The following is a 9,875-nucleotide window of genomic DNA, read 5'->3' as shown; positions in this document are numbered from 1 at the left end:
TTTGAAGCAAAAGTAGTATGCAGCTATGAACTACTGTATCCATCAAATAATCAGACCTTAATATGTTCAATTAGATTTAGATCAAAGAGCGATACAACTTAGTCACATACTAGCATCAATGTCAGTGTTATGGTTGAAAACCTTGTGAGCAAAAAAGAAAAGAAAATATGCTTATGAAAATAGGCTAAATGTTGGAAAATGACTGAAGACATGTTACACTGCATAATAGTGAAGAAAACAAGGCCATGGAAGGCCTCTTCTAGTGCAGCATGTCATGAGTATTGACCTTGCTAATCCGCGATATACTAACCAAGCAAAAACTCTTTACTCTGTAAGGACAGAAGATTCGAAAAAGAAGATTATGGAAAAAAGATGTAGAAGCGAAGGACAACGCCCTCGCACACCAATCCTCATAACAATCCAACCAACTTTAGAATTTCTTCTATTCACTTAAATTGGGCAAAAGGATGTTCTGTCCTCAAGACAGAAGAATAAGAGATAAAGGCATTTATGATTTGGAGAAAAGAATAAGGAAGTATTTTCCTTCCAACATTGAACAATCCTCCAAAATCTAACTCTAAACGCCATCACTCACAATCGGCTTCGCACGAGGAAGAAAAGTTGGAAAAACTTGAGACGCATGCTTCCGAGGATTTCGTGACCAACCCCTAAGAACCACCCTCAAAACCCAATACTTAAAATCACTCAAAACCACAGCATTTGGATTCTTTCCAAACCTTCAAAGGCATTTTCCTGAAAATGTCACATTTTTAAACTCAAACTAACAATCCTAGATTCTCCTTTCACCTCGGGTCTAGACACAAAGGGAAATGCAGCCAAATGGACCATAAGCTCCTCTTTAACCTCTTCCCAAAGAAAATCCCTCGCCGACTCTTTCAAAAGATAGATAAATAACCATCAATATCACAAGATATAACCACGTGTTCTATAAGATTCCCAAAAAACTTGGAAGAAATAATATCCCAAAAAATAACAATAATATCCACACCAAAAAAAAATATTCATCCAAAGGTTCTGTAACTAGGCAAAAAGAAAACTCCATAGAAAATTAGGAGTTTAAAATAATTTCACCCAATTACTTGAAAATTTATTGTTCAAGCTGATATATCATCAACATAGGCATTGAAACTAGAGAGAAACAAGCACTGCAACTGATATGACATCCACATAAACATTTAAAACTAAAATGCAAAAAAAAAAAAAAAAAATGCAACTTGCATAACTCTGTTGATATTCCACGGCAAGTCCAAGGGCAAAAACAGCAAAGCATGTTACCAGATGTAGAGCAAACTGCATCGAAATCTAGAAACATATCCATCTCAGATTCACCAAACAACCTCAACGTTCGTGTTCCCTCTTTGGCTCTCAGTATTTGCAGCTCTTGAGTGTGCTTGTGCCTGCAAAAATAACAAAAAAATAATTCATTGCCAGTTCAACAAAAGTGCATATTGAGATTGACACATTGCATGGTACAACATTGACGCAACTTTCTTCTTCTTCTTCGTCTTCTTCTTCTTTTTTTAATAATACAACATTGGATCGAACCCGCAAAATTCCTCCCCAAACCCCATCCCACCCAACCCAACCCCCACTGCCCCCCGCGGTGCCATTAGACCAAACGATTTTAGGCAACATTGATGCAACTTTCACACCATCTTTTGACAGCTTATGTCCCATTAGGTTCATGTTTTTGATTAGGTCCCAACTGAGAGTTTGGAAAGGGAGAGAATGTGCAAATTACCACCCACGGTGGGTGACCAAAAGGAAAGAACTAGCCTACAATCGTTTACAAGACATGTTATAATCGTGCAAAGTGTAATTTATAACATCACTAGTAAAATTCTGTAGCCCATCGTTTAGTAGCCTCACAAATATGTAAGTTTTTAAATGATGAAAATAAGTAAATTCAATTTAAAGTTGCTCTATCCAGGAAAAATCATTGTCCAACTTAAACTAGGACACACTCGTTTCAAATATAATAAGAAAATGAAATATGGACTATATATATCACCAGACAATGATAGAAAATTAAAAATCCATAATGCAACGTATCAATATATAGTTATAAGGTACTCTAATTTCACCAAATATAATCCTAAACCTTCAACAGACCATCACAAAATAGAAATAGAACTCAAATACATATTCATATCCACTCTATATCAAATAAGTTTTGGTATTATAAATCTATACACATTGAATCAAACAAAGAGCATCCCTCAGCTTGGAGCCTTGACAATAGTATAGACCTCAACAAAGCATCTCCAATTATTGACCTCAATAGTTTGATGAAATCATCACACGACATTCTCCTTGCCTGGAGATCAGACATTATTAGGGTAAAGTATGTAAATACTAGAAATGTTTCAAGGGGAAAAATAAAATAAAATGGGACTACCTGAAATAGATGATAGTTTTCATTAATTACTTCCGCATCTCTCGGAGAAATTTCAGTTGAAATAGCACCCAACAACACTGGGAAAGGCATCCATGGAGATTTGGAAATTCTCACGGTCACAGGGCTAGACCCTCGACGAGCACCAGTCACCTAAGATCATCCAGAAACTGAAATTAGTTGACTATCACTAGAGCAATTGTTCTTAACCACAGGCACCATAATAAGAACAAATAAAACATATCATTTTATTACTATCAAACTTAGGAAAAGAAACAAAACTGTACTCTGCTTGAGCAAAAAAAAAAAAAAAAAAAACACACACACACACATATATATAATTTGGAAACTCACAATTCCAGTTGTAGAAGACTCTACTTGTAACTGGCCCTGGACTCTTGGAAGGGCCGACAAAGGCGCCCCTGAAGCAGCATGGTTAACCTCACTTCTAGCCAGATAGCCTGTATGGAAATAATGATTAAAAAAAAATTGCAATAATTTAGGGTGATTCATACAACATTTTCATAATATAGGGACACTAAAGAAGGAATGTTATTACCTCCTTCAATCACATTATTAGATGTCATCTTGAAAATGACCACATATTCTGAGTAAATATGGGTGTTCATATTTGTATTCCAAACGGTATAATGTCTGGGATTCTGGAGATTGTCTACTGGAGTATCATAACCCAAGGAACCAGGATGAAGCTGTCTACTTCCACGTTGAATGACTTCCAAGCTTCCCAGTACGACTCGACATAAAATCATATGCCGCGCTCCATTTCTACCAACCTCACAATAGCTTGCACTGTGCACAAACAAAAATAACAAGATGTTTATTATATATATATATATATATATAAGAGACAATAGTGAAGAAGATGATACATAACAAACCTGGTGTGAGCACAACTAGTAGATGTCAAATGAACACGGACTCCGTATGCAGACTTCATAACTGAGGTCCCACAATGACCAAGCCCAGACATAATGATTTCGGTGATGTCTTGTTCTGAAGAAGCAAGCCAAGCATACTGGACATTTGCATTGTTGCGATACTGATAAGCCCCTCGTGCGCTATACTTATGTTCGGAGGAAGCACAAGGGCTTGGCAAAGGGAAGGTTGGAGGATGCGGCTGAGTCAGCTAGTAAAGAGAAGGAGAAAGAGGCTGAGTCAGCAATTTGTTAGTTAGTCTGTTAGACTTTGTAGGATTGGGCATAGTGTGTATAAATAAGTCAGAGGTAGAGTAAAGGGGGAGCAGATTTTACTAGACTTTCTAAGGAAGTTGTTAGGAGAGCACGGGATCTCTCGAAAATCCCCATACCATTCTTGTAACAGAATCGTCCGCCATTGTTGTTTTCTCAATTCAAGCAATACAAATTTCTTTTCATTAGCTTATATGCGTGCTAAATTGTCTAGAGTTTATCATTTGGTATCAGAGCGGTAACTTCTGGGAATGACGAGGCGCACCGACGACCGAGAGAAGGAGAAGACGAAAGGAACTCGGGAGGAATTCCAGAAGGAAATGGAAGGAATTCGAGAGGATCTGAAGAAGATACCTAGGCTCGAGCAAGGAATGGAGATGTTGCTTGAAAGGCTGGACGAATTGATGAGACGGAGAGAATCGGCCGAACAGGAACCACCGTGGGCTGCGGAAGGTACGGCGGCGGATCCACCGGCACCGAGGGAGGATTTGCACCGGGAGGTTGGGGCTCGCGCAGAATTCAGGACGCGACGAGTGGAAATGCCGGTCTTTGACGGAGACAACCTCGACGGGTGGATCTTCCGTGCTGAATGATTTTTTGCCATGAATCGGATGACGGAAAGAGAGAAGTTAGATGTCGCGGTGTTGAGCCTTGAAGGAGAAGCCTTGGCATGGTTTCAGTGGGAGGATGGACGCCGACCGATTCAAAGCTGGATGGTGATTAAACTGATGATCTTGGAACGTTTCCGCCCTACGCAGGAGGGGAGCTTATGCGAGAAGTTTCTGTCGCTCCGTCAAGAGTCGACGGTGAGAGAGTACCGGCGGTAGTTTGAGGTGTTAGCGGCGCCGTTGTCGGAACTTTTGGAACAAGTCCTGGAGAGCATATTCGTAAAGGGGCTGAAACCGGATATAAGAGCTGAAATCAGATTGATGAAACCGGTTGGATTGGGCCAAATCATGGAGGTAGCCCAGTGGGTGGATGAGCGTAACCAGACTGTATGCGGGCAAAGAGTTCCAGGCCCACAAGGCTCATAAAATATGCCCTGGAACAGAAATGGGAATGTTTACTCAACATTCTCGGGGCACAGAGGGGGGCTAAGCAACTCTGGAATGGGAGCTGGAAATGCGGGATCGGTGGGGGAGAGGAACACCGCCACGCCGGAAAAGAGGACGGGACCAGGTGGCGGTGGCGGTGCGGTGACTTTTCACCGATTAACGGATGTAGAGCTACAGGTGAAGAGGGAAAAAGGCTTATGCTACCGCTGCGACGGAAAATACACTTTCGGGCACCGATGTCCCAACCGGGAACTGCAAGTTCTAATTGTTAGGGAGGAGGAAGAAGAGGATCGAGAGAGGGGCACGGTGGAGACAGACGAGGAAAAGGGCGAGGAATTGTAGGAGGATGAGGTAGTGGAGCTATCACTCAACTCGGTGGTTGGTCTCACTGCTCCGAAGACGATGAAACTCAAAGGATTCGTAAGGGAAATTCAGGTAATTGTCTTAATTGATAGTAGGGCTACCCATAATTTTATTTCTTGTGAATTGGTGAAGAAACTAGGGCTTCTTGTAGACAGAACGACGGGATACGGGGTTGTAATGGGGACGGGAGTTTCGGTAAAAGGTGAGGGAGTGTGCAAGGGGGTGATGGTTTCCTTGCAAGGGGTCAACGTGGTAGAGGACTTTTTACCTTTAGACTTGGGTAGCTCGGATTTAATACTAGGAATTTAGTGGCTGGAAACGTTGGGGGTTGTCACGGTGAATTGGAAGACGTTGCTTAGGGAAACAACATGTGACACTACGTGGGGACCCTGCTTTGAACAAGTCCTTGGTTACCCTCAAGGCTTTGATGCGAGCCTTGAGGCATGAAGGACATGGAGTGTGGGTCGAGTTAGGCAATTTATTAGTGGATCCAAGTGACAAGGGGGGCGGACTAGGGGAAGAATTACAACCTGAGCTGAAATCGGTGTTGAAAAAGTTCGCTCCGGTATTTGAGTCTCCAGTAGGATTACCACCAACCCGGGCCAAGGACCATGCTATCATTTTAAAGGAGGGGACGACGCCGATTTATGTCAGGCCATACATGTATCCGCACATCCAGAAAAGATAGAGCGGTTGGTGGGGGAGATGTTGGCGGCAGGCATCATCCAACCGAGTGTAAGCCCATACTCTAGCCCCGTACTCTTGGTTAAAAAAAAGATGGTAGTTGGTGATTTTGTGTGGATTACCGCGCTCTAAATAAGGAAACAGTTCCAGACCGTTTTTTGATTCACGTGATTAAGGAGCTCCTCGATGAGCTACATGGTGCAACAATCTTTTCTAAGATTGATCTTAAGTCGGGGTACCATCAAATTAGGGTTCGCACGGAGGACGTGCCGAAGACGGCGTTCCGCACTCATGAAGGTCATTATGAGTTTCTCGTTATGCTATTTGGCTTAACGAATGCCCTGGCTACCTTCCAATATCTCATGAATGAGGTTTTACGCGATTTCCTTCGCAAGTTTGTGCTAGTATTTTTCGATGACATACTAATTTACAGCTGTTCGTTGGAGGAACATGAGCATCATCTTGCTCAAGTGTTGGAAGAATTGCAACGGAATCAGTTGTTCACCAATGGAAAAAAGTGTAGATTTGGTCAACGCTCCATAGAGTATCTAGGCCATATCGTGTCCGACCAAGGGTTAATGGCGGACCCTGCCAAGGTTTCAACCATGTTGCAATAGCCACTTCCTGTTAACTTGCGGGAATTGCGAGGTTTCTTGGGGTTGACGGGTTACTATAGAAAATTTGTGGCTGGATATAGTCAAATTGCGGGTCCTCTAACCAACTTGTTGCGGAAGGATTGTTTCCATTGGGACGCAGGGGCAGCCCAAGCATTTGACCAACTTAAGCTGGCTATGACACAGGTGCCGGTCTTGGCCTTGCCGGATTTTACTAAGCCTTTTGTGCTGGAATCAGACGCTTCCGGTTTTGGAGTAGGGGCGATTTTGATGCAAGACCAGAGACCTATAGGATTTTTCAGCTAAGTTTTGTCAACCCAAGCTTGGAATAAATCAGTGTATGAACGTGAGCTGATGGCTATTGTTTTAGCCATCCAAAAGTGACGGCCATACCTCCTAGGACATCACTTTATCATCCAGACCGATCAACGAAGTCTTAAATACTTACTAGAGCAACGCCTAGTGAATGTGGAATATTAGAAGTGGCTCACTAAACTGCTGGAGTACGACTTTGAGATTCAGTACCGCCCAGGGGTTGAGAATTGGACGGCGGATGCCTTGTCACGACGACAAGCCGACTCCAATCTCAATATGTTGGCAGCCACCTCTGAAATTCGGACATAGACCATACATCGGCAAGTGTTGCAAGATGTACGGTTGGCCAAAATATGGGCAGCCTTACAACATGACTCCATCGCGCACCCCGGATATTCAATCCGGAAAGGGCGTTTGTTTTTCAAGGGCCGAATGGTCGCGGCCACAAATTCCCCAGTGATCTAGCAACTTTTGCGCTCTTATCATAATGGAGTGCTCGGGGGCCATTCCGGAGAATTGAAAACTTATCGTCGGCTCGCGGCAGACTGGTATTGGGCAGGTATGCGGAAAGATGTGGTGTCGTATGTAGCGGCGTGTGAGGTGTGTCAACGCTGCAAGACCTCGACCTTAGCTCCTAGCGGTCTCTTACAACCATTGCCGGTGCCCCAACAGGTATGGGAGGACATCTCCATGGATTTTATTGAGGGATTGCCCCGTTCGGATGGTTTTGATTCTATTTTGGTGGTGGTCGACCGACTCAGCAAGTATGCTCACTTCATTGGCCTCAGGCACCCTTTTTTCAGCGGAGACGGTGGCACACAAATTCGTTCAGGAGGTGGTCCGTCTTCATGGCGTACCCCGCACAATTGTGTCGGACCAGGACCGTATTTTCCTCAGTCACTTTCGGACAGAACTTCATAAACATATGGGCACCATTCTCTCCCGCAGCACCGCATATCACCCCAATCGGATGGGCAAACGGAAGTAGTCAATCGATGTGTTGAAACGTATCTACGTTGTTTTACTTCCGACAAGCCGGGTAGGTGGCACAAGTGGTTGGCGTGGGCGGAATATTGGTATAACACCTCTTTCCACACTTCCATTCAGATGACACCGTTCCAAGCTGTGTACGATAGAGCTCCCCCTCCGTTGTTACGTTATGGGGTGGGGGCATCGCCTGTGGATTCTGTGGAGCGGCAGTTGATGGACCGCAATGCGATGTTGGACATCCTCAAGTTCCATCTTCTGTGTGCTCAGCAGAAAATGAAAGCTGCGGCGGACAGCAAACGGAGGGAGGTTCAGTTTGAAGTGGGCGACTTGGTCTACCTTAAGCTTCGGCCTTACCGCCAAGTGTCGTTGGCTCGGCGCCGTAATGAGAACCTAAGTCCTCGTTTCTATGGTCCTTATGAGGTCACCCACCGCGTTGGGCCGGTGGCATACCGGTTAGTGTTGCCTTCGGACGCTGCTATACACCCTGTGTTCCACGTGTCGCAATTGCGCCGGGCAGTAGGTCAGGACCAGGGGGTTTCTCCATTGCCACCGCAGCTGTCTCGTGACTTGGAGCTCTAGGTTGCGCCAGAGGCCTTGCTTGGGGTGCGCCAAAAGCTTCAGGGTGGCAGCACGGAAATGGAGGTACTGATTCGTTAGGCGGGGCTGCCAGAGCATGACGCTACTTGGAAATCGTTTGATGTGTTCATTGCCCAGTTTTCCCATTTTCACCTTGAGGACAAGGTGCGTTTTTGGGGCGGGGGTAATGATAAGCCCCTCGTGCGCTATACTTATGTTCGGAGGAAGCACAAGGGCTTGGCAAAGGGAAGGTTGGAGGATGCGGCTGAATCAGCTAGTAAAGAGAAGGAGAAAGAGGCTGAGTCAGCAATTAGTTAGTTAGTCTGTTAGACTTTGTAGGATTGGGCATAGTGTGTATAAATAAGTCAGAGGTAGAGTAAAGGGGGAGCAATTTTTACTAGACTTTCTAAGGAAGTTGTTAGGAGAGCACGGGATGTGTATAAATAAGTCAGAGGTAGAGTAAAGGGGGAGCAGATTTTACTAGACTTTCTAAGGAAGTTGTTAGGAGAGCACGGAATCTCTCGAAAATCCCCATACCATTCTTGTAACAGAATTGTCCGCCATTGTTGTTTTCTCAATTCAAGCAATACAAATTCCTTTTCATTAGCTTATACGCGTGCCAAATTGTCTAGAGTTTATCAAATACGTTTCAGTAATTTTGATCTCCTTTTCAAAAAGCTCCAATCGGGTTTGAAGAGAAGGGCTAGAGCAACGATATACACTGAGAACTTCTAGATTCCCAGAAGAACCCATTCCCTCAAGAAACATTCTCCGCACATCATCAGAATCTAACTTTCTATTCCCAGATTCAATAGCCATCTCTTTGTTTTCCCTGGGGGCAATAAGTTGTCTATTGAAACTATCCTTAACTGCTATGACGTTAGGATTACCATAAACTCTTTGGCCTTTCAACAAGAGCATTTGAAACCCCATTATTTTCTTCTGGTGTTGATTTCTTTAATCGGTTTACGTCAATCTCTATCTGCAGCTTGATCTCGTGAGGGCTCAATAGACAAGGCATCCCCATTCCTCCCATATTCACATTGGCCATTCATACGCGCTTCATCATCATCGGCATAACGTTCGGGAAAGAAACATTTCTCCGCTTCATTAATCCAACTCCAAGCAAGAGGTTGTTGCAAGCCTGTTTCCAAGTCCAACCTAAGCATATGCAGAAAATCTAAGCAAATAATGCTGACCATTTAGCTTCACATTAATAGCTACCTTCTTTTCTTGAAGATCTTTCTTAATCGAATCAAACATATCCATAGGAAACTCAGTCCATTCATCATTCTGATAAACCAACAAACCCCACTTTTCTTAAACTATGAGTAGCATGCTGAGTGAGAATCTTCTCAATTGGGACATATTGTGATACGCCTGAGAATCTGCACACAGTTCAGTCAGGCAAATTAACGAACACTCTTCGAGCAAGTGCCAGCTCCAGAAAAATCGAAGAGAAAAATTAGAGGGAACGCAGAATCAGGAAGAGGAAGCCGAAATGGGAGGAATAATTCTCTATTTTCTTGATATCCAATTCTTACATTTCTCATCATATATCTTACCTTACTCGGGGAATGGAATTCAGTTACAACCAGTAAAACTAAGAAAAAGAATCAAAATGCAAAAACAGAAAAGATAGTAAACTTCAAGG

General features: G+C 43.6%; 1 pseudogene; it reads right to left on the bottom strand.

The window, feature by feature from the left end:
* Positions 1-587: 587 nt before the first annotated feature.
* On the bottom strand, positions 588-9,490 carry LOC21400726 (annotated as a pseudogene).
* Between the last annotated feature and the right edge of the window lie 385 nt (positions 9,491-9,875).

This window comes from Morus notabilis, unplaced genomic scaffold (genome assembly GCF_000414095.1).
Source record: "Morus notabilis unplaced genomic scaffold, ASM41409v2 Scaffold332, whole genome shotgun sequence".
Taxonomy (NCBI): Eukaryota; Viridiplantae; Streptophyta; class Magnoliopsida; order Rosales; family Moraceae; genus Morus; species Morus notabilis.
Note: the sequence above shows the minus strand (reverse complement) of the source record. Positions and strands in the feature narration are given on the sequence as shown.